The following is a 22334-nucleotide window of genomic DNA, read 5'->3' as shown; positions in this document are numbered from 1 at the left end:
GTGTGAATGCTGAAGAAGATCAGGCTTTCAGTTTGTGAATTTGTTTTGGAAGTGTGGATTTCACACTAAAATGGGACCTGAATTAATTTCTCCCACATTCTTCAAAGCCCTGAGCAATCAGGTGATGCCCAGAGCTTGTCTGACCTGGAGAGGGATGGAGTTCCAACCACCTGGCAGGTCCATGGAAAGAGAAAATGCACTCAGGACCATTCTCATGAATCAGCATCCAATGGTTACCTTTCCTGCACAGTTTACAATCTAGATCATGCAAAGGTTCTAAGTTGCATGGGAAGTCTATGCTAGTGGAGCAGGCTGTCCACCGTATAAGTTACTGTTCCATTATATATGAAATTTTACCTGGCATGGAGAAAGTGGATAGGAAATAGTTTTTCTCCCTCTCTCACTACACTAGAACTTGTGGACAACCAATGACATTGAGTGTTGGAAGATTCAGGACAGAGAAATAAAAATAATTCTTCACACACCATATAGTTCAACTACGTAACTCATTCCAATAGGAGGCAGTGATGGCCATGAACTTGGTTGGCTTTAAAAGAGGACTGGGAAAATTCATGGAGAAGGCTATTGATCGCTAGAAGCCACAATGGCTATGTTAGGGTTGCCGTATCTTGAAGTGCAAAAAAAAGAGGACAGTCCGAGCCGCTGCCAGCCTGAGTCAGGGAAAGAGGGGCGTGGGCGTGCAGGGCTTCCACCGCGCCCACATGCCTCTTTCTCCAGCCCAGTCCGGGCTGGCAGCGGCTGTGGCATGCAAAGCAGCCTGAGCTGAGCCCCCCAAACCTGGACATTTCCTTTAAAATGTAAAAATTCACCCAGATGGGCATGTTGGCCCCCCAAAAGAGGACATGTCTGGGTTTTCCCGGACGTAGGGCAACCCTAGACTATGTGCCACTTCAACTGTCAGAGGCTTTATGCCTCTGAATATCATCTGCTGGGAAACAAAGGTGGGCAGAGTGCTGTTTTGCTCATGTCCAGCTTATAGGCTTCGCATAGGTATATGGCCAGCCACTGTGAGAACAGGGTGGTGAACTAAATGGGACCATTATCTGATCCCTTATGTTCCAAATGTGTAGAGTGTGATGGAGCTGAGTGATGGAAAATACAGAAAAGGGACAGGTCAACGAGCAAGTTCACCATTCTCTACCTCATGTGATTCTAACCATATGGGAGACGGGTGAACACTTGAACCAAGCCGCTGTGTGAAACTATTGCACCACCAAACCATGCTGCAGCACCAATAAAAGCACACTCACAGGCTTTCGTAACAGCAATGGCTAGACAGAAGGTGGATGCGTCTGACCATTAATCAGGTATTATCAGCTGCATATTGTGCAGCCCTTCATATAGCTTCTTGGTCATCCATTGTAACCACCATTCACTCTCACTCTAAGCCCAGGATTACTTCTGCTGAGGAGAAATGGTGGTTTAAACACAGTTAAGGGGCTACAGACAATAACATTACTGTGTGATCAAAGCCACCTCCTTGTAATTGGAGACCGCATGGCTAGCCACCGTCTGAATCCATGCAGGGAAGAAGACGTATGGGAGAGCAGGTGTTCGCTGCTCCACAAAAGACTTTGGACAACCATAGAGGACCATTTTGACTATTCATTGCCGTCATGCTCTCCACTTTGCTGCTCCCCCACCACTTAATATTGCAGAGCTTTAAGAAGTACATTTTCAGAGCGGTTAGTTACACTTGGCAAAGAACAAAGCCAAAAAAGGAGGGGGGCGGAGGAAAAAGACAAGAAAGGAAAGGAGAGGGTGAGGATTTAGAATGTTCCTCAAGCACACATACCGCTTTAATTCCATTTGATAGAAATGCCGGGTTTATTTACCCGTAAGCTTGGCAGCAGCACCCACAGAAAAAGAATGACGGCAACAGCCACAGCAAATTCCCTGTCCATTAGGTAGAATAAAAGGCATCTCAATGGCCTGCTAACATCTGCCAAGGGTTGTGTGCAGTGCAGCGTCCGCTACAAAGCTATGCTGAGATAGAGAAGCGGCGTGGAGAAGATGTAAAATAATATGCACTATTGCAATATTATATTGCAATGGTATAATTTTCCTGCACATAAAAATGTATACCCCAATATGCCAATACTGCATCATAACCCAACCCCCCAAGCTATGGGTTGTTCCCCAATATGTTGTTGTTTAGTTGTTTAGTCATGTCTGACTCTTCGTGACCCCATGGACCAGAGCACGCCAGGCACTCCTGTCTTCCACTGCCTCCCGCAGTTTGGTCAAACTCATGTTGGTCACTTCAAGAACACTATCCAACCATCTCGTCCTCTGTCGTCCCCTACTCCTTGTGCCCTCCATCTTTCCCAACATCAGGGTCTTTTCCAGGGAGTCTTCTCTTCTCATGAGGTGGCCAAAGTATTGGAGCCTCAGCTTCAGGATCTGTCCTTCCAGAGAGCACTCAGGGCTGATTTCCTTCAGAATGGATAGGTTCAATCTTCTTGCAGTCCATGGGACTCTCAAGAGTCTCCTCCAGCACCATGATTCAAAAGCATCAATTCTTCAGCGATCAGCCTTCTTTATGGTCCAGCTCTCACTTCCATACATCACTACTGGGAAAACCATAGTTTTAACTATACGGACCTTTATTGGCAAGGTGATATCTCTGCTCACTTCATTGGTGCAAGGATTTATGATAGTGCAATGGAACTCTGCAGCATTCTCCAAGTCTGTTGTGGGGTTCCCACAACCCCCCAGTACAGATTTGGAGAGGGTGTGAGGCGTGCATAGGAGGGTGAGAGCAGGGGGAGTTTGTGTCACAAGCAAAAAATACTTGCACTAACGGAATGAGTGCTCTGGATGTAGCCTTATGGCTTCCAGGCCCAGTATTCAATGATGCACTTCTTTTGCCCCACTACTCCCCCCCCCAAAAAAACCCCTCCATTTTCTTCTGGACAACTCTGTAAACAGTTACAGAGACAAATCTTTTTATTAGTAATTCTACTGTTAACAGGAAAACTTCAAGCAAAAACTTCTGATGGGCTCAATCCAGTGCTGGATATGATGTCACACTACAGCAGTAATAGGAAACAATTTTCAGCATAAGGGCCAAAGGCCTTCACAGTCAACTTTCTGAATTGTGGGTGGGGCCAAAGGCACAAGATCAGGCATGATGGGAATTGTAGTCCCAAAACATCTGGAGGGCCAAGTTTGCCTATGCCTGCACAAGATGGATGGGGTCTTTGCACAATAGGCTATATTCCAGCCTTTCAAAATCAGAGGTTTCTATAAACCCACATTTGCCCACCCTCCATTCAGGAAAGCTAGAGACATAATCACAGCTGAAGAATGCATTCCAGCTAAGGAAAGTCAAATGAGGAAGACAGGGAGGAGAAGCACCCTCAATGGGTTGTGGCATTTGCCATGGCTGTACAACAGAACATCAGATATAGAGCACATTGAGATGGATAAGTGGTGTGAAGGAAATATAAATATATGCATGGTATTATATAGCAGTGGAATAAATATCCTACACGTAAAAGCAGATATCTTGGCTAAAACTGTGTTGGTGTTGTTTTAATAGACAGTTATATTTCAGTCTCAGCTGCACATTCAACTTAAACATTTTGCACGCACACACCAAAAGAAAACTTCTTTCAAGGCAACCTCACAAACAGTTCCAGACACAGTGAATAGGTTGCTACCAGCCTTCGTATAAGCAAGTCCAAAACAGAGTAATGGCTTCCAACTGACTCAATCTTTTACTAGCTATGATGTCATTTGTTGTTGTTGTTGTTGTTTAGTCGTTTAGTCATGTCCAACTCTTCGTGACCCCATGGACCAGAGTATGCCAGGCACTTCTGTCTTCCACTGCCTCCCGCAGTTTGGTCAAAATACTACAGCATTTAATCAACCCTTTCCTGTATCATCATCATCATCATCATCATCAGTTTATTAATTTGTGAATCGCCTTCTAAACCACTGCCTCAAGGCAATTCACATGTAAGATATTTAAAAGCACAAAAGCAGAAAACACAATTAAAACAACACTAAAAACCTAACAAGTGGACTCCTGAGGTAAAGACCCATTTATCCACCTGGGAAAGCCTATCAGAACAAAAACATCTTGAATTGTTTCCAGAAAGTACAGATTGTGGGTGCCTGTCGTATCTCTGCAGGGCTGCTAGCTATTCCACAGGACAGGAGCAGCTACACTAAAAGCCCTGCTCTGAATTCCTCCAGGTTAGGTTCCTGAGATCTTTGGCATTCACACAACAGACTCTCCTGAAGACCACAGCAATCTACTGGGTATATACATCTGTAATAAGCAAGTGGTTCAGTTGACAGGTGTGCTCAGTTCCTCTATGGGCCGGCATCACCATTCCCATGGCCACAAGCGGCTCACCAGCTTCTTAGAGGTCTAAGAAGTTCTGAGCGACATAGAGCCAGCTAAACTCAGGCCCGGCCCTACAATGAGACGGGCATTTGCCTTGAGCCGGCCCTGGCTAAACCCCACAGCAACTCCCTGCAAAGGAAACAGGACAGTCCATCATTGCTTCCCTCTCCCCATTGTAGGCCCAGCCGCTCACTTTCCACTTGGCAATTTCTTCCTCTGTTCCACCGTGCAGAGTTTTCGGTACTGCTCGTTCCACTCTCTGGCAGCCCACTTCCTATCCATCTTCATCGTGACTTGCGACTGCAGCAGCCCTGCTGTTCTGACGCTGGAGCCCTCCCTTTATTCAAATTAACTGTGGGAGAGCTAAGCGCAGCCTAGTTAAGTTGGGCCCTAAGGGGATTGCAGTCTAGTGGACTATTACTCCTGTCTCAGTTCATTATAATGAATAATAAAGAGATACTTACACACGTTTTTGGTAAATTATTCATTGCATGGACTGGAAAAAATCAGGGCAGTAATATGTAAAACAGACAACTTGCATGTCTGTGTTCATATAAATATCTAGCATAAAGCCCTTCAAGGAACTCGGCGGTCTCCTCATTAAAGATGAAGTACAAGGATCACGGTTTGAAGAGACAATCAGGATGCCTTCATGCTGTCTTTGTGCAGTGGGTGGAAAGGGGGGGAAAAGGAAACTCTGATGTGTAAATTCTGACTTTGTGCAAGGCCAAATGGTTTTCTCTTTCTTCCTTTCTCCCCTCATTCTGAGCCTTTACTTATTTATTTATTTGGTATTTATGTATAGATTCAACTGCTACAAACAGGGCTGTGAGCCCTTTTTCACAGAAGACAAAAAAATAAAATAAAAAATCCAATCCAAAATCTGCTGCCCTCCCAGTCAGATTATGTGACTTTTCTGCACAGAGAACATTTGTGTCATGTTCCCCCCCCCCGGCATAATTTATTCCACAGTGGTTATTCTTTATTTATTGACTGCATTTATATCCCACTCTTTTTATGCTTCAAAGTAATATGAAGATTACGTCTTCCTAGAAGCAGCTTAGGATGTTTTTCAGTTTGTGACTTGTTTTATTTGCCCAGGCAGGCAAATAATGTGACCCATGAGAGCAGCAAATTGACCAGAGTGTACAACTGTGATGGAATAAAATTAGGACAAATCTTTATTGACAGCAGCAGGCAGGGCAAGGGTTGGCGTGGCATTGGATCCCAGGATCAGTTCATCATTCCACAAGCCCCATGTTGATGGGATGGATCTGCTGGGTTTGGATCGCTCCAAACCTGTATGACGGGAGTCTACCAGTGTTGAACCTTGCCATGGTGTAAGCCGAACAAGCAAGGTCTCCCTGAGGGAGCAGGGTGCAGATTCCAATCAGACAGATACTGAACACATGCTTGAGTTTGCTGTGGTCAGTCCTCCCCTCAGGCGCCTTATGCCCCCCCCCCATAATATGTTGACCCTGCCCAATGCCATTTCTGCCCTCATACAAACAATATTCTTCTGCCTAACAACAGAAAGTCATAATTTTACTGACGGAAAGGCAGAAAAATGGCAACTATGTGCCAATCACGTTGAGAGAGAGAGAAAAAATCATTTCCGGCCCTGTCAACCAGTGACCCAAAATTGCTCAGAAGGCTCTAGGAGGGTGAGTGGGCGGGAAGCTCTCAAAGCCAAATTGTTGAGAGCATCAGGGGAATCAGCCTCATACAGTGAAACTTCGGGTTACGTACCGTCCTTCTTACGAACGCTTCGGGTAACGAGCTCCGCTAACCCGGAAGAAGTTGTTCCGGATAGCAAACTTTGCCCTGGGATGTGAGTGGAAGTTTCATGGCGGTGGCGGGAGGCCCCATTAGTGAAAGCGCACCTCAGGTTAAGAACAGTTTTGGGTTAAGAACGGACCTCTGGAACGAATTAAGTTCATAAATGGAGGTACCACTGTATAGGCTTTTCCCTCTCCTCTTCAGCAAGGGGTCATGGGACAGATTTTTCCCATGAACCCATCACACAGAGAAGATACCTTGTCCAGTATTTTGCTGTAATCCATGGGCCACAGTGCCACCGGGCAAAGGTGTCCCATGATTATTGGGCACAGAACGGGGCTTTTACTTATTTATTGCATTTGCATCCTACTTTCCACCCCCCTCCAAACAGATCCCCACAACAACCCTGTGAGGTAGGTAGGGCTGAGAGGCAGTGACAGGCCTTGAGTCACCCAGTGAGTTTCATGGCCAAGTAGGAATTTGAACCCTGGTTTCCCAAGTCTGACACTCTAGCCACTATGCCACACTGACTCTATTCTGCAGACACTATGGAAGTTATGATAGTCATAAGAGCAGCAAAGACACCATAGCTAGGCCTCACCTTCTACCACTGAAAAATCTTATTCAATAATTTCTCTGGCTTTTTTTAGATTTCAGCATGCATTGCCTATACTTTTTGTAAAGATGGGGGAGAAAATTGATTGCTGAGGACTTTAAAATGAAGAAAAGAAATCACAAACTGATTTCAGATACAGAGAAATGAACTTAATATTTTTTTTTTTTTTTTGTGAGGAGGGGGTATGAGAAAGCAAGAGAAACTGAAATTGAGGTGTTCACCGACCTCAAGCAAGGAACCAAATGTCATTATTTTGTATTTGAACCACATTTTTCTTTTTTTTCAGAAAGTGCAGGTGGGCGGATAGCAAGCTTAGTTTATTTGCATTCAAATGCATTCCTACTCTTAAACAAGTTTGTCTGCCCAAAGTGGAGGTATAAAAATAAAAAAGCAGGTGCTAAATAATTCTACCAAGTGCCACTATAATTCTTGCTCAGAAACTACTGCCACTTAGCTTACTTAAGCCTATGGTGTTTCCTCTTCATCCCTCTTTCTAACCTTTCCCCAATTGACCAGGATTAAGACAAAGCCCCCACTCAATGAGGGCCTAAAGAGATACCTTCAAAGTCTTTAGATTCAACAGACAAGCTCCAACAAAGCTCGACACTGAATCAAGTCAGGAGGTTTCCCCTAGAGAGGATCCAATTAAAGCAAATGCAAACCTCACATTAACGTTCTCTTGGAGGTTTCCAGTCCATCTCCAAAATAACCATACTACTGTAAAATACACAAAAAGAGAAGAGAGATCAAACTCCAGAGTTCCCAAGGGAATGGAAATAGCCCGGGTGCTGCTAGGATTTGTTATTGTTGTTTACACGGCCTTCATCCTAAGGTCCCAGGGTGGGTAACAATGTTAAAACACAGGTTTATAAACTGAAACAACTTAAAATCACAGACATCATTTTAAAATATACATTGCAAGGGTTGAAAGCAGGTCCTACTAGTGTCCCTATTTTCCAGGGACAGTCCCGGATTTACAGAAGCCGTCCCAGCTTCTGATTTGATCCTGGAATGTCTTGCTTTTCCTCAGGGTGTCCCTATTTTCACTGGAGAAATGTTGTGGGGTGTGCAAAAGCTATGGTAAAGAGATATGTCTTCAGCATTCTTTGGAAGCTGTATGATGAAGGTGCCAGACATACCCCTGTGGGGAGTTCCACGACCTAAGGGCTACCACAGAGAAGGCCCTGCCCCCACATGCACTTGAGCCTCTGAAGGTGTAGGAAATAGCAAGAGGGTCTCCTCTGAGGATCTTAGCACCTAACAGGGTCTGTGTGGAAGGAGGCAGTTTCCCATCTATTTAGGGCCAAAGTCAATAAGGTTGTTGGGGTCTAAGTCATTCATTCTGTGCAGAGACTAAAATAACTTCCTTGACGGCAGGAGTAGTCCGTGAGGAGGAGAGGTTAGCACACCTGGCCTCAGGGTGTGAAGGGGAAGCAATGTGTCAGGGAGGTCAGTGCTGTGGGGAGCATTGGCAGGAGCACTGAGTTGGCTCCATTGGTGTGCCTGCACAGCACTGATCTCCTTGGCCGTTCTCCTCCATAAGTTCTAGTAAGTGGTATCAGCTGTGCTGCCAGAAGGCCAGGTCAACAGTGGTGCAACCAACTCACCAGCTGCTTCTGCTTTATAAAACCTCTTCAGTGCTTCAAACAATTCATTGGGGGGGGGGGGGAATTCTGCAGCAGTGGGTTGTTTTGCAACTCACTACTGGAATTCTTGACACCCACAAGACCTTGAAATGTCTGCAGACATGGTTGGTGAAATATGATCTCTGTAACTCGTACCATTGAGCAACCAGATCAGTACAGATCACCTAGTTTTGCAGGGATGAGGAGCGACATTGCCTGATAAAGAACTCTAGGGAACTCAGAAACTTACACTCTGTAGTTGGCACATTTAGTTGCTGGACTAAATAAAGGTCTTGCCCTAATGTGGACTTTGAATTTCTCCCCTTAATGGCCAACACAACCACCTTTGTTTTTTGTGTAACTTTAAGACTAAACTTAGACATTCAGCTGTGAGATCTTAAATTGAAGGAAGAGGAATGTTTACTACCTGAAGATGGGACTTTATTCTCAGAGGATACATTTTCTTCAGCAGTCAGGGTGGAATAACAATGGGTTGGAATGTGTCCACAAATTCTGATAACTCCTGTGTGGCGTATGTAGAAACCAGCCTACTCTACCAACAGGTGAAATTGGCATGTTTTGCTCTGACCCCTTTGCCTCTACCCACCACTGGCATGTGGCCCCCAGAACATTGCCTGGAAGGGAATATGGCCCCTGCATTCAAGCCTGATGAGATGAAAAGCTTGCACAATATTCTGTAGCATTTTAGATGACTTATTAAAGGTGTTGCCGTAATGTTATTTATTTATTTTCAATTAAACAGAACAGCTAACACAATTCTTTGCAGAGTTGGTTCTAAAATTGTCCACTTCCACAGCATGTTTCTTATACAAATAAATGACCAGGTCTCCATATTTTGCTGTCAAGATTTCCGGGAATCTTAGGACAAATCACTACAGGAGTGGGGCCCTTAGGGTTTTTTTTTGGGGGGGGAGAAGATTTTAATGACCCCCCTCCATGCAAAGGGTTCATCACTGATGTATTGTTTCTTTCCATCTTGCAGCCCCTCTGGTCACAGAGTGGATGAGACCCAATGGCATTCTGTTCTTGGAGTGGGGGGCAGAGGGAGAAAGGGAAGATTTATTTGCCATCATCAGAAATAAACACTGTTCCTCAGAAGTAAACACAAAAGAATAGGACCTGGCTGGGTTCCCAACTCGTTAAAGATGCAAATTAGAAACAGGCCATCAAAACATGAGGTTGCGCTAATCCTTGCTCAACAACACAAATCGTCAAATTAGCCTCCAGTACAATGACATTTGTGGCATGTAGTGCCAGGTTTAATACAATAGGTCCTAGAGGGAAGGATGGGGCCTATCCAGCTTCCGCTTTGTCACCAGTGATATTTATTCATGGTAATGAGGACAGAAGGCTCTTAGCCTTAACTCCCAATCCCTTCTGCTGGCACAGTTGCTGCTAATGCAGCCACAGGTTTATCCTTCCATTTATTGGAAAACTTCCATTCAAGTTCCTTCTCCAAGTTTCTTGGCACTTTTCTTATCAGCCACATGAAGGCTCAGAGTTTTCAGAGAGTAAGAAAGTCATTTATTCAAACCATGGGAAGTGCTGGAGGTGGGTCAGGCTCTTCTGGGTAGCTGCTTAAGTGCACAAGAAGAGTCTGGGTGGATCAGGCCAAAGATCCATATAATCCAGCAATCTGTTCTCATAGTGACCAACCAGATGCCTGTATGGGAAGCCTTACAAGAAGGACAGGCTGCCAGTTCATTTATGGGCCTGAGTTAAGATGCTCATTCTAGTGTTCAAAGCCCTATGGAACGTAGGTCCCAGATATCTAAAAGATCCCTCTGTTCCTTGCCTACAGACTTTGTCGGGTATTAGGATCAAGAGGGGAGGCCCTAATGGTTATTCCACCTGTCTCTGAGGTTCAGGAGAGGTCTTCTCCATGGAAAAACTGTAATTCGTTTTCAGGGAAAAGATTAAAATATTACTAATTATATAGCCAATTTTGCTTCTGCAAAAGCAAAAGTGGCGTCTCATAAATTCAGCCCAGAGCATGTATTTATTGTTTTAATGTTAATAATTGGAATGGACATTTTATGTCCACACATATGCTGTCAAGTATTTACCATGACTTACAGTCTATGCAATTTAGTTACAGATAGGTCTGCCGTAGTCGAAACAAAATAAAATAAAAATTCCTTCCAGTAGCACCTTAGAGACCAAGTAAGTTTGTTATTGGTATGAGCTTTCGGTTGCATGCACACTACTTTAGATACAATGTGCAATGAAGATCTTGACTTGTGCAGGATCTATTAAACATAGTGGGACTTACTTCTGAGTCGACACACAGAAGATTGTGTTGTTCATCTCCTGATGCCAAAGGGATAATAAGCAAACCTACCCAGCATGCTGCTCAATCTCCTAGCCCTTGGCAGGAAGCGTTCGCTGGGCACAATTGCTGTGTGCATGGTGCTCTGGGTAATGCCTGCTTCTCACTGCTGGTACCCATTTCTTGCTGCACAGAACAGAGAACACGACTGAACCTCCTGAACCTCTCTTTGGTGCCAGGACACAATCTCAGAATACATGGATTTAAATTTTTAAAATGGAAGTCATTTTGTGCACGTACAGAATGCCTTTTCTTCATCACCAATTAACCACACCATCAACCTTCACATGCTTCTACTGTCAAGGGATGGGATTGTCCAGGCAACCTGCATGTTGTGTTTAGGGACAGTTAACTAACTGTGCAACATTCTCTTAAGTGCAACCCAGTTTCCACATCACCCATCCATATCCATCTCTCTCTCTCCCTTTACCCTAAAACAAGCCCTGCTGCAGGATCATGGGTTGAGCCCTGCCAAAGAGGGCCATTAACAAGCACAGCTTAAGATTTCCAAGGCAGGGCTGGGTCCTTGCACCTTGAATTTTACAACTTATGCACCAGCCAAAACAGTTAACCTGGGCATGTTGTGCTTGACTTAATATAATAATGAACAAACAAACAGTGGAGGCTGGCTCCTTAAACTGTACCCTATCCACCTCTGTCCACCCTAATCCAGCCTCTACCTGCCTGCTTTCTTACTTACAGCCAGGCCAGGGGGTGGTACTGCATGCCACCTTCTTCTTCCTCAACCTCAGGGTGGCCCTTGTAGACCCCAGCAAGAAAGGAGAGGATGGGGAGACAATTAGAATGAGTTGGCTCCACCTATCAAAGGTTCTGGCGCCATCTACTGCTGGCTTCCCCAACTTTCTTCCACTCTTCCAGTCCCAACAGGCTCCAGCCACTACTGTGAACACATGACAAAGTGTCTGCAGACTCTAGTCTGATTTTTTTATTATTATTATTATTTTTTTAGTAACTATTGGTGAATGAGGGTGCACCAAGAATTTCTTTGCTTGGGAATTTGGCTTCCTCCTTTGAACTGGCAAAAAAGTAGCTGGCCAGTTCTAGCATGGTCTGAATTTCTATTCTGTGGCCCAGAGAAAGGAGCCGGGGAGGAAGCAAGTGAACGACACCCACAGACAGTATCGACAGAATCAAGGAGGCTGATTAAGGGACATGATCCAGCAAAATGCCCTCTTCATTGCAGCCCACTGTTTGTAGAGTCGTGTGCTTGCTGAACAGCAGCCTCAATCAGCTGCCTATGTAAGAATTCAATCAGTGCTAATCTAACACAATGCACCACCTGCTCCCCAGCTGATTTCTAGTGTTCTTCAATCAAAAGGAGGGGAGGGGGGAGGCAAGTAAAGAGTTTATTGCCAGCAGTGTTAGCAGACCTGAAATTCAAGAACCTAGAGCCCTCTAGTCTTTGTGTTGTTTTTTTATATATATAAATTGTCTTCAGTCTTTGAAGCAGGGAGGGAGCGGGAAGAAAGAAATAAGAAGATGGAGAGAGAAGATTCAGTGCTGTTGCAACTCGCTCTGTAATTAAGTGCCAGTAATTAACATGTGTTAATAGTAGGCTATGGCCACAATGAATCAGGCATCTCACCACAAAATGTGTTTTTCCTTCCCCTGTTAGACAGAAATGCTGGCTCAAACTCACCAAAGCGAGCACAGCCCATGGCACATGGGTGCTGGAGACGAACAACATTTTACCAGCGCCTTTATATTTCCGCAGAAAATCTTCCATTTCATCAGTTCATTAGTCACAATGAATGGATAGCCATTACAAATAAAGTATCAGGCAAGCTTGGGAGTTTAAAAGTTTTTAGCTTTCTTTGCTAACTGCAAGTAGAATAAACACGGTAATTTAGATCACACTCTAGGGCATCAGAGAAGTTTCCAATGCAAACTGAGGTCACAAAATACACTACTTTGTTCAGGAAATTGCTGCAAGGTATTTTCCAGTTCAAAATGTCCTAGGAAACACAGGTCACTGCAACACGCCCACATTCCACACACAGCACAGGTAGAGAATCTGCGGCCTAAGGGGCTGTGTGAAACTGCCCACTTCCTTCAATGTGGCCAAAGGAGGAAGAATGAATGGAGGAGAATGGATGGTGGATGAATGAAGGGGTTGGAGAGTTGGTGCTTGTGCATGCATATTTGCACATGTGTCTGTGAATGTATGTGTGTGAATAATAAGAGAAACAGAAGGGGTGTCCTACCCACTTTTTGCTTTAGAGTCACCCATAGCCCCTGAGCACTTACACCAAGGGAACACAGTCCTCAGCCCACCCCTGGCATACAGATTCTGACTAGACTTTCAGTGTAAAGTGCAAATTATGCAGGCATGCATTAAAAGCTGAACCTCACTGAATTTATCCCCCATCCGTCAGTGGCAGCTGGGGCCAGGACAACAAGTGAGTAGGCTCCACTGAACAAAGTAGAACTTACTTTCAAATAAACGTGTATAAGACTGCACTGTTAGGGCCACTTCAAACTATTCTGATCCCTTTGCTACCATTCCTAGTCAACTGTGTTCCTTTGATCAATGTTTGAAACTTGTATACATACACCTGTGATTGCCTTCAAGAGCTGAACTCGACTTGAGTAGAAGAGAAGGCCGAAATCTTTTTCATCGTAGGTAGAAGTTGCAAATGTTTACTCTTCCATATACTCCCCCCCCCATACACCACTGGAAGAGAATTCCTCTGCAGTTGAACAGCTTGACCCTGCCACAGTTAAGCACTCACCACTGATTTCATCTAGTTAATTGTTTTCTCTCTCACTGAAATAACCAGCACTTAATAATGTTCAGCTTTGGTCAGACAGTGCCCAATTGTTACAAAAGCATCACATTCTCATTTGTATTGAATAATGTGGAATTTTGTTTTAGTATGCAAACACCAACATGGTGTTGGTGTCATGGTATGTGTGTCAATGGATTAGGGAAAGTGACTTGGGTTGGGTGAATGGATGTGGAAAAACAATGTGTGGGGGAAGGGTTCAGCACCTTCTTCTCTACTGCTTCTCTCCTGCAAATTCCCCTCCTCGAAGCTGCTTTCCCTACAAGATGTGGCTTCACATCACATTTATATGTACCACACAGTTTGGCTCTTAATAGGGTCCAGCTCATACTTCCCCTTCCTACCCATCTCCAATTATTGCCAAAGATGTATTTCATACAAGGATCCCAAGTTCCAATCTCTGCAGCTCTTAAATGAAATGGAGAAGTTTCAGCCATCGGGGGAATGAGTCTCAGGGTCTTGGCAGCGTGCCCAGAAGGATTATTATACAGCAGGTTGGGTTCTGTAGTAATTATCTCCCAAACAGCTGGACTAGTTGGATAAACTCTCTGTATCTTAATAGATGATGCAAGAACAGCCATGGAGAATTAAACTGCAATTGTAGATTGTCTGGGCAGATAGGCAGAAGTAGAAGCATAGATAGAAGTTTCCCTAAGCTTCAAACTTATGAGTAGCTGGGAGCATCCCGCTTCTAGATCCATTGAAAACACCCTGAAACTCCACGCTGTACTTCCCCCCCCCTCTGCACTTTCTGCTTCTCCCTTTATTGCCCCATATGTTTATTGCCTGCCACAAATGAAGACCTTCAACATTCAAATATGTACATATCTTCGTTTCTGTGATTTGGTGGTCTGAATCACAAGACGATCCTGCTCTATCATGACAAAGGCCCATTGAGACAAGCAGCATGTTCTCACAGTGGCTAGCATGATAGTGATGATCAATTCAATTTATAACCTCCCGGCACTATACCATCAGGTCCCAGGGCAGGTTATAGCAATCTGAAATCCAGTATTACAGTGACAGGAGTAGGGTAAGCTCTAAAGACATAGTTATCAGATGTCAAAGATGCCCATAGGATGCCCACCAGAAGGGCCCAAGCACAACTGTTCTCTCCCCACCTGTAATCCTAGTAGCTATTTATTTATTTTTTCTTTGTGAGCTACAAAGCTCTATAATCCAAAGAGAAAGGGTCAATGGCTGAGCAGAGCTAAAGAACTACATTTCCAAAGCATGTCTAAACTGGACTCATGAATCCAAAGTCTGAGCATTGGCATTTCCTACTACTATTACTTCACCAAGCCCAGCATTCCTACAATTTGTGTTCAGAGATGTGCAGTGTGATGCCAGCATGATGACAAAACAGCAGAAGGCAAATGTTTACTTGGTCTTCCCGCCTCCGCCTGGCTCATCTGTAAGATTTGCAGGTTTGCATAACACAAAGTTTGAGTTTTTAATTAAAGCCAGATAAACGGAAGCATTTTTAGAGCTGTTTGCCATGAGGCATATGGTTGTTGGTGGCCAAGAGAAGCCAGGATAAAGGGTATTCCAATTCACATTATTAATTGCATTTACATCTTGCCTTCCTTCCATGATGGGAGTCAGGACAGACAGCGGTTGCAGTCCAGTTTTATACCTCATGCATTGCAAGCCAAAGGACGGAAATTCCAGCCCTGTATCTCTAGGCACATCTAGGAAAGGCTCCAAGTCTGGACCCTGAAGAGCTGCTATTAGTCAGACTAGACAATAGTGGATTAGATGGACCAGTGTTTTGACTCTGCACAAAGCAGCTTCCTACATATGTTCCCACTTATTTTATTTTTATTTATTGCATTTATAGCCTACCTTTCCCCTTCCTCATTAAATCTCCACAACCACCTTATGAGGCATCTTAGGATGAGAGGTGGTGATTGGCTCAAGCTCACTCAGAGCTTCATGACTGAGAAGGGGATTTGAACTCTGGTCTCTCATGTCCTAGTCCAACTCTCTAACTACTACACTACACTGGCTCTCAATGCACTTGGGATTCCCAGGCAGTCTCCTATTCAGGCACATCCTAGACCCTGTAGTTTTAGCAAGGATGTTGTGTTGTGTTATTTCATTCTTTGATCAGCAATATGGGAACCTGGAAATTACTATTTTATCACAATTCCCCAGATGTAGCATCACTCCAGGGCATTGTGGGAAACTAAAAAGGCAGAACTCAACCACCATATTGCTGACTGAAGAACCATAAAATCTGGGGCTTTCAAGTAAGCATCAATGTTGGGTCCTGTTGGAGTTCTGGTGCCTGCTAGCAGCTTCCCATTGCTGCCATCCCTGATAGCTGTTGTTGTTGCTGTCATAATATGTTTACAGTATATCCCATCTTTCCCCTGATGGGATTTAAAGTGGCTGAAGGTCGGTGGTTCGAATCCCCGTGACGGGGTGAGCTCCCGTTGCTCAGTTCCAGCTCCTGCCAACCTAGCATTTCGAAAGCACTTCAAAATGCAAGTAGATAAATAGGCACCACTCAGGCAGGAAGGTAAACAGCGTTTCCGTGCACTGCTCTGGTTTGCCAGAAGCGGCTTGGTCATGCTGGCCACATGACCGGAAGCTGTACGCCGGCTCCCTCGGCCAAAAAAGAGAGATGAGCACCGTAACCCCAGTGTCGGTCATGACTGGACCTAATGGGCAGGGCTCCCTTTACCTTTACCTTTATAGATAAAAAGAACCACTTAAAACATGGGGAGGGACAATTAAACATGGATAGAATCAAAACTCTTTCTCTCTCTCATATATCTGTTAAAACCATACCAACAATTACAATAAAAACAACATAGCCCCAGCGCTTACATTAAAAGCAGCCAGTTCCCAAAAGCCTGTTCCCAAAAGTCTTCACCTGTTAGCACAAAGGTGAAGAAGAAGGGAGCCAGTCTAGCTTCTTTAGTAAGCGAACACCAAAAGACCAAGATAAGAACAGGTAAGCCCAAAATTAAATCAGGTTGGATTCAGAGAGATATACTTGATTACTATAACATGCTCTGCGTGTGGCTACTCTTGTATCTGGTGTGGAAGATGCAGTTAGTGCAGTGTGAATTTCTTTTTAACAAGCAATATTTATCACTGTTTTTACAGATTATTATTTATATATATATAAATGTTCTTATTGTATTTTTGTACGATGTACTACACCTTGGTGTAGTTCTATGAAAGTTCAGTTTATAAATAAATAAAATGGACTCTGGAAATAAGGGTTTTCACCAACATATAAAATGTTGTGCCTGCACACATCTTCCCCTTGTTAATGTAGAGTAGATCCAACATTGGGAGTCACAGGGCAGAAGACAGGGAGATTCATAGTAGGTGGTGCCAGAGCACCATCTCCCTCCCTGCTGAGCTTTACAAGGGCAACACTAAGGAAGCTGACAGGCAGTGCCAGCCCCATAGGTTTTAAGAAAGAAGGCAGGTAGGGAGGAAGGAGGGAAGGAGGGGCTAACTGATTGCAGAGTGATATTAATGTGGCCCTTTATAAAAGCCAGAACTTACAAAAGAGTGAAGGCAGTGTGAACTTGTAGCAGTTGAAGATTATCCAACCCTGTCTCTCAGGCACTCTGGTTGAAGATGGCTGGATTCTAGCCCTTGATTGGATGCTCTCAATGAGTAAAATGCAGAGCCCCTCCCCATTCCCCACTCTTGTGCTCTCCTTACATGGTGCTGTAATTGATCATTGCAACACTTTGTAGACATCCTCTCTGGCTAAACAGATTTTTTTTTCCTAGTTCCAGATTGGCACAAATTGACAGAATTCAATTCGAGTCCACCAGACCCATTCTGTAATAATTTGTAGCTGCCTGATCCAAATTTGGTACAAATCTGCCTAATTAACTTTGGGATTTTGACAAATCAGTTGCACTGCCCTAGCTGGATTGCATGACACCAATGGCAGGGCTAGTGAGAATGGCTGCTGCTCCCCACTCTTGTGAGTAGTTCTCATGAACAGGGCTCCAGGGGGATGGAAGATTTGTTCTTAGCACTTCCTATTTTTGGTTATGCAAGAGAAAATCAAAGAAAGTCCCTATGTTTATTGAAAACGGGGGTAAACACGTCATTCCAATACACAGGGAAGAGGAAAGGCACTTGATTCAATTTTCTTAAGAAGGCAGAGCAATGGAATTACTATCCAAGCTTCCCGCAGGCAGAAGCAATAACCTATAAAGAAGAAGGGAACTCTGTCGCAGGATGATGAAGCCATATTTTATGGGAAGTGTTATGAAGCATCCCTGCCAAATGAGAAATCTGTAAATTACCTGGGTAAGCAATCAGCCCAAGATTATAATTGCCAATTTGCAAAAATTTCACCAACAATTAAGCAAAATAAAATAACCCACCAGAGGAAATTTAATGCCTGACATTTCGGCACCTCCCCCAACTCGCCTAGATTCAGCACACATATTTTATTTCTCCTGGTGCAATTAAAGACAAATTTTTCATTCACAAGACAGTAAAAGAAGTAGTGGCCACCTCAGCAGATTTCTGTTTTAAGGCGGCGGTGGGGTGGGGGGAGTGTGGGTGATGGCTCCACCGAGTATCACCCTGGCACATCCCAATTGGAGTATATGCCTAAAACATTAAACAACTGGGAGTTGAAGAGGATACAGCCACTGTGCCCACTGCCCCATTCCTTCACTGACTCACTTGTCACCCACCTCAACCATTTGCTTAGTAAGCAAATCTTTAAGTGTTTGGGGTTTCTTGTTTATCCCAAACCTGGAAGAGGAGGAGAGTGAGTGAAGCAGCTCATAAACTGATGGATGGGTTAGGAGATCCATTGGCTGAATCCTCTTCCACTGGCTAGGCAATGCCAACAGGTCTACTCAATGTACAGAGTACATCTAGCACTGGATACAATTCATTTATATATATTTCTGTGACGAATCGCTTCCCATAAGATGCCACAAAGCAATTTACAATATCATATGTATATAAAAACCCTAGGGATGCAGGTGGTGCTGTGGTCTAAACCACTGAGCCTCTTGGGCTTGCTGATCAAAAGGTCGGCGGTTCAAATCCCCATGACGGGGTGAGCTCCTGTTGCTCAGTCCCTGCTCCTGCCAACCTAGCAGTTCAAAAGTACATCAAACTGCAAGTAGATAAATAGGTACCGCTCCGGGGGAAGGTAAACGGCGTTTCCGTGTGCTGCTCTGGTTTCACCAGAAGCAGCATAGTCATACTGGCCACATGACCCAGAAAAACTGTCTGTGGATAAATGCTGGCTCCCTCGGCCTGTAAAGCGAGATGAGCGGCGCAACCCCAGAGTCATTCACAACTGGACTTAACTGTCAGGGGTCCTTTACCTTTTATATATAAAAACAGTTAAAACCTTTGCATATTTAAAAACAACTCAAAAAACAATTTATTATTATTATTATTTTCAAAGAAACAATTTAAAGCAACATCAGCATATACATAAAATAAATTCAAACCCAAATGAAAGATAGCAGCTGGAATAAAGTTCTCAACTTAGAAGATTTGTTGAAAGAGGATGGCTTCAAAAGGCATGGAACCAACAATAAAAAGATACATGCACACAGTGCCTGGCTGTGTTCACATGACAGTGTTCCATTTTCACAACTCACTGTTAGTTCCACATTGTATTTGAGCTTTCACACAACCAAAAGCCACTTCTAGAACTATAAAGGAATATAGTGCAAGTTTAGTGCTCATTTCTGTGTTATTTGCTTCTAGAAACAATCTGTTTGCAAATAATATAGAAATGAGTACTAAAATTGTACTAAATTCTACTTTGCTTCCAAAAGTGGCTTTTAGGCCATGTGAAAGCTCAAATATAATGTGGAAATTAGCAGTTGGGGAAGTGGAATAAAGTGAGATGTGAATGGTGCCACATAGAATCTTCCTAGATATTAGAAGAACCCTTGTCTGTTTTGCAGGTTTTTTTTTTACCAGCTTTATTTGATATTTTTTTATTTCTCCTGAAAATCTTCAGGTAAAATTTCTATGAATGAGGAACCTCCAAATTCACCCCATTATTTTCACTTCAGGCAATAATCTGGTGGTACTGCTAGACCAAAGTCTTAGTTTTGCCCACTGTGTGGGGAGTTTCATTACCAGCCCTAGATATCAAACAGGGCACTCACTGTGGGTGGGAGGAAAGCCCAGGCAATGCAGTTCTGTGAAGCATTAAAGTTTTTGCTGGGTCTCTGGCTGAGGCATTCACTACACAAATGTATAGTACATGATCACTCACTCCTCTTACCGGGGTGAGGGTGGGGAAGAATGGTTCCCTCAAAAATCTCCCAGTGTTTTCTCTGGGAAGGTAACCTCCCAAATCATCTTGAAATATCAGTTTAGGAAACAACAACTCTGAACCAAAATGCAGGTCCAGGACTGTGGTTCGGAAAGGGTCTTTCTATAATCTTCCATGCAACTTTAATGATATCTATGCAACACTTTTGAGAACCACAGTTAAGGCAAAGGGGAAAGTCTTTGTGAGGTAGCTTTTATGCTTTCCCATTCTCTTCTGAAAACAACTATATTTCTCCCATTCTACTGAATTTAGTGCCTTATCGTTCCAGGATATACTGGAAGAATTATTCATTCAATTTGTAAAACCAAATCTGTGAATTTTCCGGATATCTAGCAATGGGCAAACTGGATGTGTGTCCACATAAATGAACAAGTTCATCTAATTAGGGGGTTTATTTGTTTGAGTTGTACATGAATATACCAAATTACATTATCAGATCATAGTCCTGCTTCTGATTTATTCTTTCTTTGTTCTTCAAGACTTCGTACATCTAAGCAATTAACCTCTCAAAGAGCCAGAGAACACATAATTATCCTCATTTGTCTAAACGTCACTAAGATGGCCGCCTTTCAATTAACCTTCTGGGAATGGAAGAAAGTTGGAGTGATATAGTGATCATTTTGAACCTCACTGTATGCTTTTTATTTTATTTTTTTAAAAAAAATCTAATTGAATTGAAATATTCACATGATAAAATATGGCCAGATAGCTATTTCCACAGGTAAAAGGAATTTGAGAAAGAAAGAGAAGTCAACTGAGCTACGGTAATGTCGTAATATCACTTGGCACTTCTGTCCGAGGATATAAAAAGCACTTTACACGAATTAATAAATTTAAGTACTGCCTTTCTGGCTTTCCCCCACCCCTCCCACAATCATCAGAGCTCACAATTGTGGAGAAAAAGATACGATTGGCTGAAAATTCAAGAGCATTTTTAATCAATACATTTTACTCTTAACCAAAACCATTTTGTAATTTTCAGACCATTTTTTATTTTTTTCAAAACACATTTATTAAACTGTTAGCATAAGGAGTGTATTTCCTGGGTGTAATTAAAGATGACATGTTCATTATCAAGTCAGCTTTACAAATACAAGCAGTGGCCATTTTAGACGTGTCCAGTACACACACACGTCACACTGAACTCGAAGGCTGAGTGTGTTTTGGTACGCATGTTGCTTTGCAAAGTGACAATTAGGTATTGTTTTTTTTCATAAAAATGCAAGCATCCCTGGACAGGTCTAACAAGTGACTGAATGTATGGACTGGAAATCAGGGCATAATAATTACTTCACCAGAAAGCTTAAGAGACTGAACTCACAAAACAGCAAGAAGGACTGGAGAGCCAAGCTATTTACTTCATGAACATCCCTCCCCGCAAAGCACTGTGGTTGCATCCAGATGACCAGTATATTAAGCATTCATTGCAACATCTGTGCACAAATTTGTGGGGAGGTTAGATGCTGCCAGCTATTTTTTTTTTAAAGCATTGATTCTGATTTGTTTGTAGGGACATTATATGATGTGGCATCATACAAATGTTATCCCAAAATATTACAACATATGGGCAGAACCACCATATATGCAGGTATTATTGTATTTCTAAAAAACGAATCAAACAGTGCTCTTCTAAGTCTAATCTCTCTTTTCATAGCTCCTGTTGCTCAGTCCCTGCTCCTGCCAACCTAGCAGTTCAAAAGCACATCAAAGTGCAAGTAGATCAATAGGTACTACTCCGGCAGGAAGGAAAAGGGTGTTTCTGTGCGCTGCTCTGGTTTGCCAGAAGTGGCTTAGTCATGCTGGCCACATGACCCGGAAGCTGTATGCCGGCTCTCTCAGCCAATAAAGCAAGATGAGCACCGCAACCCCCAGAGTCAGCCACGTGAGGACCTAATGGTCAGGGGTCCCTTTACCTTTACCTTTAAATTGCTCTATAAGGACATTATTTTCCTTTTAGTGGCAGCTCAGTCAACTAGAGCAGGGGGCTGAAAAACATTGTCTGATTTCTTGCTTACAAAACCTCATTTTTAGGTCTTATCACAATAAAGCGGTATATATTTTTTATGAAATGAAATAACTTGATATAGGTGTGTTTTGCACTTAGCTTTTATGGAAAGGCTAAAGGTCAAGCCAAATTCGATGTGTTTGCTACAATGTGATCCCTGTTTTAAACTTTTTATCATACTTAAGTACTCAACTTGGGTCAGGGGAAACACTCCTTTTCATATTTTGCTATCCTAACCACTTGTTGCTATTCCTAAAATGTATTGGTGTACAATGACTAATGCAAGGTTGGGTTTGATTTGTGTTGGTTTGTTTCTTGATGTTCCCTTATCACCTTGTTTTGCATTAAATCAATAAAAAAGTTTGTTAAAAAAGTTCTCACACTTTACTGTGAATTTTCAGGACAAGTTTGTTGTGTAAGAGCACCAAACAAAAATTAATTGTGCAACTTGGATTTGCTGATATAAC

General features: G+C 43.2%; 1 protein-coding gene across 5 annotated transcripts in view; it reads right to left on the bottom strand.

Moving 5' to 3' along the window:
• The window catches only part of OPCML (opioid binding protein/cell adhesion molecule like), a 755600-nt gene that overhangs the window by 156177 nt on the left and 577089 nt on the right, over positions 1-22334 (bottom strand). The gene's annotated exons all lie outside the window — the stretch shown is intronic.

Source organism: Podarcis bocagei (assembly GCF_964188305.1).
Source record: "Podarcis bocagei genome assembly, chromosome: 15".
In the NCBI taxonomy this organism is placed as follows: domain Eukaryota; kingdom Metazoa; phylum Chordata; class Lepidosauria; order Squamata; family Lacertidae; genus Podarcis; species Podarcis bocagei.
The sequence above is the reverse complement of the archived record's forward strand: the minus strand, read 5'-3'. Positions and strand labels throughout refer to the sequence as shown.